Here is a 6,006-nt window from a genome sequence, read left to right as displayed (position 1 = left end):
GCTCCGAGTCCGCGCCGAGCTTCGGCTCCTGGAGTGTGTGAGGCGGCAACGGCGGCGGCGGAGCGAGCGGAGCGGAGCTCGCAGCCCGGCCCGCCCCCTCCCTCCCTCCTTTCGTTCCCTCCCCCTCCCGGCCTGCCCGCCTCCCTCCTCCCCTCTCCCCCCGCAGGGGGGTGGGGGGTGGGGGTGGAGCTCCAGGACCAGTTCTGTGCCCAGAGGAGACCCCCCCCAACAGCCCTGAAATCACAACACTTGCACCCCCAAATGCCCCATCCAATTCCCTCTACTGAAGACTCCCGAACCCCCGAGAACTAGATTCCTGGACTCCGCTCTCACTGGGTCCCAGACCCATTGCCCCCTGAATTCTATCCCTTACCACCAGTTTCTTCCCCCCCATTCCCATTCCCGCCCTGTGGCCCCTGTGGCTCCTACCCGGGTCCAGCACCTGTCACCCCAGGGGATATAGAAATGAAGATGGAGGAGGAAGTGTGCCTCCAATGTATAGCGCCATTTCCCTCGGGACCCTTCTTGGTTTTCTAACCAATGATTTCTATCCCCAGACCCCGGAGTTCATCCTATGGGTGCCATCAGGTTTTTGATGACTTAGGAACGTCCTCCAGAAACCTCTATCCACCCACAAGCTCCACTCTCCAGGAGACGCAATGGTCAGACTTAGTGTCCGCACTGGGTCGTGGGGGTGGGGTAGTAATTGAGGGGTAAGAGGAGGAGGGAACAGAGCAGCCCTAGAGGAGTCTCTATAAAGGTTGTGGGTAGAAGATTAGGCTGCTGTGAGAAGGCTGAGATAACACAAATCGGGGTTGGTTTCTACCACCCCGCCCCCCACTCCCTACTTCCCCAGGAGCATTCCAGTGTCCCCCAGTACCTGCCCCTAGAGGCAGCAGAGCGGGGCCACGCGGACACAGTTACACTCGAGCTTCCCGAGACACGCAGCACCCGCGGTGATGTAGTGTCATATGGAAAGGTACCCATGCCACTGTGTCACACGCGCGGTGCCGCACGCACACAGAGCCCCACACTCCTGGTGTCACACATGCACAGTGTCACACGCAGTGCCTCACATACACGCAGGAGTTCTCACGCTCCTACTCTGCCGACTTCGGCTCTCTGGCTCCACCTAAAGGCTTCTGAACCACACAAACACCCGACATACACCTCTAGAGGTATCTGATGATGGGGACAGAGACACACAGAGACAGAAATAGAGCGGAGAGCTTCATTTAGGGGCAAGGAGAGGGCTCTTCTTTCCCTTACTTTGCATTCCATGTGGTAAGATAAAAAGGGAGGGGGAGCATGGCAGAGGAGATTGAGAAGACCTTCTATACAACCCATATTCCCCACCAATGACACCTGATTTAAAGATGAGACCTCTATTTCAATCAGCTACTAACTCACCCCACCAAACTAGAGAGATGAGGGATAACAGATCTCAACACAAGCATGAGAAAGAGGTCCGGGAGAAACAGTAATAGAAGTGGCCACTGTTTAATCATTTCTGCTTCCTCTACAATGTTCTATTCCCATACCTCTTGTCTACCTATACCTTCATTCCTGACTACTTGGCTTTCTGTCCTTGTTCCCTTGTTCCTTCATTAGTGTTCCAAATCCTTTATCCTTATCTCCCTACTCTTTTGTTTATCCCTGACTATCTTTGTAGCTTTTATTTCTACCTCCTTGCTGTATTCTAGTCATTTGACTCCAAATTAGGTGCTTTTTTACTCTACCCTTATATCTTTCATCCCTGTACTCCATTCTACTCCTTTTCTCTATTTCCCTCATTCCACCATTTCTCTGTCCTTTCTGGCTGTCTACTTCTGTCTCTTTGCCCTTGTCTCTGTCCTTTTATCTTTTTATACAGTCTCTGGTCCTGTAATTCCCATTCTTCTGTCTTTCCATCTCACTCTCCTCTCCTTTGTCCTTCCTCTAGTTTGAAACTGGGTTTTTGATGGTTTGAAATGCTGTTGGGATGACTGAGGGGTGGTTGAGAGGATGGAAGCTGCCAAGAGAAATCTTTTCCAGAGAGTCCCCACCCCACCCAGATCAGTTTATTTTTCTCTCTCAACCCCTAAATGACCAGTCCTCATCCTCTAAGACGCCAGAGTTGATTCTTGGGGGGGGGGAGAGAATATTGTTAGATTTGCCTCTTTGCTTTAAGTAGAATGGAAGGCTAGGCCAACTTACTGCCATCATCTTGACTACTTCCAGATCCCTCTTCCTCTCCTCTCTCCCCTTCTAGTGAGATTTAGGTTAGAGAAAGCAATATTAGAGAAGAAGAAAATGAAGTTGAGAAATAATCTTTAGCAAGCAGAACTGCCCTCCAAATCCCCCAGCCTCCCAACCCCGGCCCCCCAGCCACACGCAGCAAACCCGGCTCCCGTCTGCTGTAAGCCATTCAAAGGCTCCTCTGTTCTCTTCTGCTCACTCAGGGCTCCACAGGAGAAGCAGCCGCAGAGCTGGGCAGGAAATGCTAATCACACAGATGTTCTCCTCCAGTCACTGCTCCTCCACAATTAAACCCAAATCTTCCACTGAGTGGAAGTTGCAGAACCGGGCTAGACCAGCTCCAATACCTACCCACTCTACCATCTCCCTGTCCCACATCCTAACCTTCAAAGGATCTTTTCCTAAAAACTTGGGGAGAGGGGAAGCAAAACCCAGAAGTAAAGGGGTACCCAAGAGAGATGGATGTGATCTAGACTCCCTTAAGGGAATGGGCAGGTGGAAAAGATATAAACTGAGGAAGGGGGCCAGGATTTTAGAGGAGGAGAGAAGTGGCATCTGAGGAGACAGAAGACCAGATCCTGGCTCCACACCAGACTGGGAGGGGAAACTGGCTAATGAGTTGAGCAGCTGGGAAAGGGTTGCTTTAGTAAGGCAAAGTATTACCCTAGGTCCTGGGATTGATAATATCTAGAATTGTAGCTGGAATATTTTTTTTTGTCTAGGACTATGCAAAGATTTTTTTTTGGGGGGGGGAGGATTAGGGAAAGGGTTGGACTGAAGCTGGGATGCTCCTGTGCCTAAGACTGTGACTAACACCTGTTTTTTGTAGCTTTGGATATAATTTCTCCCTGATTTATGGCTGGAATACTGCCACCTGGTATTGTAGCTGGAAGTGTTGGGTTTGGATAGAATATTGTTTCTTGGAACTGTAGATAGGAAACAGTTTTCTTGTGTTGTAGCTAGGATGCTGTTGCCTAGGAGTTGAAAAGCTGTTGCTTAGGATCCTGGTACCTAGGACACATACTGTCCTTAGTTCCTTACCAGGAACTGTAGTTATGCTACTCTTGTAGTGAGATTTTAACTAAGAAGCTGCTATTACCTGGGCCTGTAGCTGGGATTCTGTAAGAAGCATGTACTGTGAAGCTTGGCTGGGAGATGCCAAGGAGCCCAGGGTGGGGGCTGCTGCTCCAGGGAGGCCAGAGCAGCTGCTTTGCTGCGGAGCTGGGAAGCCTGTTTTCATTACTGTTTTAACTCTTTTTTTAACCTTGTTTTTCTCTCGGCTGCACTTTCACTCACTCATTAATTTTGGTATTTTTCTCACGGTGCCTCAGCCCCTGTCACGGCTGCCATGGCAACAGGAGGCAGTGTGCACAGTGCCAAAATATCTGATCAAAAAATAACCAAAATAAGCAAACGCCATGGCTGTTCTAGGGGTTGTGTAGGGAGGGAGAGTGCTCGCAGCCCAGGGAGATTCTGTGATCCTTAGGGACTTCCTTTGCTTCCTCCATTTTCCCTTCAGAGTTACTCTGATGTCCCCTCCCCCAGAGTCAGCACCCTCTTTTTCCAGAGCCTCATAGCTCACTCCTCTAGCCTGAGGCTAACATTCCCAAGAGAATGAGTCTCTGGACCAGTCTCCACAACTAAAAGACCTCATTGCCCTTGTTCCTGTCATCTGTACCAAGGAATCAGGTTTTTCCTTCTTGGGAGAACTGGAATGAGCTTTCCAGACTCACTCAGGCTGACTCTCCTCTCCCTTACTTCATGCATTTCTCCTGCCTTTCAATATTCTTCCATGTCCATATCTCCCCATATGATCCCAAGCTAACAATCTCAATGCTTCTTCCTCAGTTCTACCCTCAGAAAGGTTCCTGATTGAAAGGTGAAGAAGGGAATACTCAGCTTCCATCCCCTATGGTATATTCTCTTCTCCTATCTTTTGATCTCCCAAACTCAGTGTTATGTGGATTGGGAAAAGGTGTCCCAAGTATAGCAGGCTTCCGGGGACCTCTGCCTTCTTCCAAAGAGACTACTTCCAACTCTATTGAAGGAGGTTACTTTGATGGATCTATTGAGCAGTCCATTTAGATCCCCCCAAACTATACCATCAGTTCCTTCTTTGTAATTCCCTAAACCTGGGATCTCTGAATTCCAGGGGGGAGTGGGGATTCTACCTCTCACTTCTCAAATAGTCCCAGGGGAAAGAAGTTAATAATAATATAAGGGATTTGATGGAATAAGAAAAATTCCTTGGGTTCCATACAAGAAAATATTTTCCCTTATTGATGCCTTAAATTCTGTCCCCCCCCTTCCCATGTCTAATGAGCTACAATCCCTATGAGCTGGAAAATCATGAAGTATTCCCTCTCTACTGCCAGCTCTCCTTCAACCACATCTCTGCAGTCTCTCCCATTCTTTCACCTCCACTCTCCCCACCCGAGATCTGTAAAAACCTCATTATATACCCCTTCCATCTATTCCCTTCCCCCCCCAAGAATGGTGGAAAATTCACCTCCTGCACCACCCCCCTTCTCTCTTGTCCCCTCCCAGCAAGTGTGGAGGCCTGCCTCCTGGCAGAGCCTTCCCAGCCCTGTTTCCATGGAAACTGGGTAGGCTGTGAAGTAGGGGAAGGGGGAGCTGGGACGGGAAGGGGGAGCAGAAATCTCGCCTCAGGGGCAGCCCAGGAGGGCATTGGAGCTTTGGGCAATGGGGGAAGGAGGTAAGACTTGGTACCCTTAACCCCTTCCAGACAGACGTCTTAGCCTTAATTTTTCTTTGTTTTTTTAAATGATGAATGGAGAAAACACAAGATTGAGAGTGTAGCTTTATGGAGAATATCTTTGGAGCTGCTCTAACCTCATACTCCCTCTTTGCTGGCCACCTAACAAGGGAAGGGAGGTCTGGGGAAAATGTTTCCCTTCCTGTCCCCCCCCCCCCCCCATCTCAGTGTTTGGAGGCCTCCCTCACATTCACCTATTTAATAGTTCCTGTAGGGAACATGGAGAGGAAAGTTATCAAGCATTTTCCCCTATGATGGTTCCATTGCCTATCCCCCTGAATTCTAACCAACTTCTCCCCCAAGGATCCTTTAGCACTGAGACTTGTTTTGGAAGAAGAGTAGAATTCTCAAGAAAGAAAAAAGGAAAAGGATAGAAGAGGAAACTTGAGAAGGTTCCAGCTCCATGGAACTCCCAATGACTTCCCTAACCTTGCCTCCCCAGGGTTGCAGAGGGGACATGGATGGGGGAGGAGGACAGGGAGCCCCAGGGAAAGAGAGCCTGCTGTGACCCCGTGGCGTGCTGCATTCAATAGCCCATTGATCTCTGGGGGCTGAAGGCGCCATTGTGCCCGGCTTGGGGGCTGGGGGGGTAGTCCAAGGCGATGTCAAAGGGAAGGAATGTGTCTGGCTCTGATGCCCTGGGGGCTCTAGGCTCAGAATCTCAGCCAGGTCCTTCCTCTTGGGTTCCTGAACACATCTCAGCTCCAGTATCCACCCGCCTTCCTCCAGCAGTCACCTCTCCTCTCCTCTTTAAGGGAATCTTAACTTCACCTTCTATTCCACCCTCTTTGACCCTCTTCTTCTTGACCGGGGTTCATCATCCAGATAGACACACACAGCCCGGCATGGAGGCTGGCCTGGTCATCAAAATTATATGCATGGAAATGAGGCCCTGAAAGAGGAGCTGTCCAGCAGCTCAGCTCTCAGACAGGTTGCCGAGCTGCGGAGGAAGCATAGAATACTGAGGGAGTGGGAAGAAAAAGTGACCAACT

The sequence above is a fragment of the Macrotis lagotis genome, chromosome 1 (assembly GCF_037893015.1).
Source record: "Macrotis lagotis isolate mMagLag1 chromosome 1, bilby.v1.9.chrom.fasta, whole genome shotgun sequence".
Lineage (NCBI taxonomy): Eukaryota > Metazoa > Chordata > Mammalia > Peramelemorphia > Peramelidae > Macrotis > Macrotis lagotis.
This window is presented reverse-complemented; position numbering follows the sequence as displayed.